A 2863-nucleotide genomic window follows, 5' to 3' on the forward strand; every position below is an offset into this window, starting at 1 on the left:
GCAACTTTTCTGAGGTTAATTAGGCTGATGAAACTGAGCACATAAAAGAGGAAGAGTTCTTGGTCCTGCTATGCCTGCATACTGCACCAGGCGTCAGACATCTCACAGCCTTACCCCAGTGAAATCCCTGACACTAAAGCCAACAGCTGTAGTTAAGTCTTATGTGCTCTGCTTAACTAGTATTGCAAATTGCCTTTTTATTTTAGCCACACAGTAAATGATGCTGAGTATGTATAATGAAAATAGACCGTACATTTAAAATCAAGATAAACTGGTTTTATACAGGTTTTATTACAGATTTTTTCAAAAGTAACAATCTGTAGTATTTTATTGAATATCAAAAAAATAGTTTATAGAATTTAATTATATTTAATGATATTTTATATAATGCACTTTAGTTCATCTTTATGTTTACTCTAACCTAAACCATTTATCCAAAATCTGGACCTGGCATACATACATTGTCTGCCAAAACAATAAGCTACAGTGACACACAATGAGAAAATTTTAGCTACATTTCAGTAAACTTAAAAGTCATATGTCTTTGAATACTGAAACGAGTAACAGGAAGGTAGATATGAAAAATAAAATAGAGAAACTTTAAATTGAAGATATGACTCTTCAATTTAAAGTTCAAAATTTAGTTGAGATAGAGTCCTAAAAAGTACTCTTAAAGACCTAGAGGAAAAAAAACATGTATAAACAACACTACTATCTGCACATATTAACGCGGTATAATTGAGCATATAAATTCTGAGTAGAGGAAAGAATCATCAGTGGGGTCAATATGTTTTCCATAAAGGCTAAGGTAGCAATTGATAAGAAAACTGATTTTATACAAGATAGAGGGAATGCTTTCTAAATAGAATGCTTAAAAAAGCCACAAACTATGGACAAAGTAAAAATTTTGGTAGAAGAAAATGACATTTATTTGAAATGAATAAAAAACTGTGACAGTGTTATCAATAGAAAACAGCAAAATTAAATTAAAAAGAAAATCCATAAATCAGAGTATACTCTATAGATTAAATAAAAATACATTATATATATTACTATTTGTTGCCATAAGCATTAGATATGGAACTCTTTATTGCCAATATTACACATATTTTACAAAGACAAAAAAGAGAAGAATGAAATATTTTAAACTTAAATTATTAAATAACATTCCTATACTGATTTCAAGATCCCACAGAGAAGCAGTGTGAAGCAAGTTTAGCAGCATAAACTATTAGAATATCACTTAGATCAAAGGAAGAAAATAAAATATTTATGTTTATGCTAATTGTCAATATTCATAAAGCTTTTTTTTAATGCACAGTGGCACTGATCCCATTAAAGAAAAAAAAAAACGAGGAAAATTATTGATGGCACAATCATTTGGTGCTAGGCACAAATACCATTAGAGAAAAAACTTCCCCAAATATATTTTCTACTCCTAAATTTCAATGCTGTTATAATTTCTTATCTAGGTCTTTTCTTCTATGAGGACATTTAATCACGAGACTCAGTCTGACCTCAAAGGAACTTGACTGAGTAATGTTCAAGTTCTTATTTCAATAATTATCTAATATGTAAAGAAAAGTAACTATCAAAGTTAATCCAGATGTTTTATAATGAAAATTCACTGTAGATGAAATATTTAATGCCTTAAAAACAGACTCTGAAAATTCAAAAAAATAACTACAATATTAAAATATTGATAAAATGCAAATGACCCAAGGATATTGATAAGAAGTAGTCATATTATTTGAAGTCTTCAGATTTTTGGAACAAAAAAATTATATTTTAAATTTTCATCCACTCTACCAATATGACCAACAAAGAATAGATACTTTATTGGAGAAGATTTTATGGTATTACTAGTGGCTCGGTGAATGAAATTCATGAACATTAAAAGGGGATTAATTAGAGGAAATATTTTAATATTGCTATTTGCCCTTTCTCTATAATACAAGTGTCAGAGATAAAAGAAAATTAGTAAAATGTATATGGAAATCTTCCTCCTGTCAGAGTCTGGGGTGCGCCTTGGGACCCAGAGTCAAGTCTCTGCCCATCCGCGGTGCCTCAAAATCATGGGAGACCCAGACCCGGCCAGCCCCACCCTTTTCAAGTTCCTCTGGGCAAGGGGCAAAGCCTCAGGTCCCCTGCCCTGGCCCAGCACCAGGCAGCCTCAGGTTCCTGCCGATTGCTTGTTAGGCTTGTTACGGGAACTCAGCCTTCACTGTGGGTGCAGCCATTTTGTGTTATGGAAACCCCGCCTCCGCTGTGGGCGCTGCCATCTTTGTGACGGCTTAACGGTCAATATACATAGTCCCTATTTATTAGATAGGATGAAGAAAAAAGTGAGTGGCAAAAAATTATAAACCACATGAAATTCAGTAAGTAAAGATATACTCGAAGATTTTCACAAACATTTGCCATTCACACCACAGAATTCACTAAGCAAAATGAAATATAAAATCTTGGATGGTACTTTCTAGTTTTTAAATTGTTTGCTGCCTTCATTGGTTTACTTCACCAGAACATGTTCAAAAGGGAGAAATAAGGTAATTATTACATTATTTCCTAATTGAAATTGAGAAATTTTTTTCTTATGATGCATTTAAAGACTCTAAACTCTCATTAATCATAGTGCATGTAAAGGTCAAATAGTTTAAGAATGCAACTTAAGAGACCCCAGAAATCAACCCAAACCACTATGCCCAATTAATATTCGACAAAGGAGGCAAGAGCATACAATGGAGTCAAGATAGTCTCTCCAATAAATGGTGTTGGGAAAATTGGACAGATACATGCAAAAAGATGAAACTAGACCACCAACTCACACCATACACAAAAATAAACTCAAAATGGATAAAAG

Source organism: Myotis davidii, unplaced genomic scaffold (assembly GCF_000327345.1).
Source record: "Myotis davidii unplaced genomic scaffold, ASM32734v1 scaffold778, whole genome shotgun sequence".
In the NCBI taxonomy this organism is placed as follows: Eukaryota; Metazoa; Chordata; class Mammalia; order Chiroptera; family Vespertilionidae; genus Myotis; species Myotis davidii.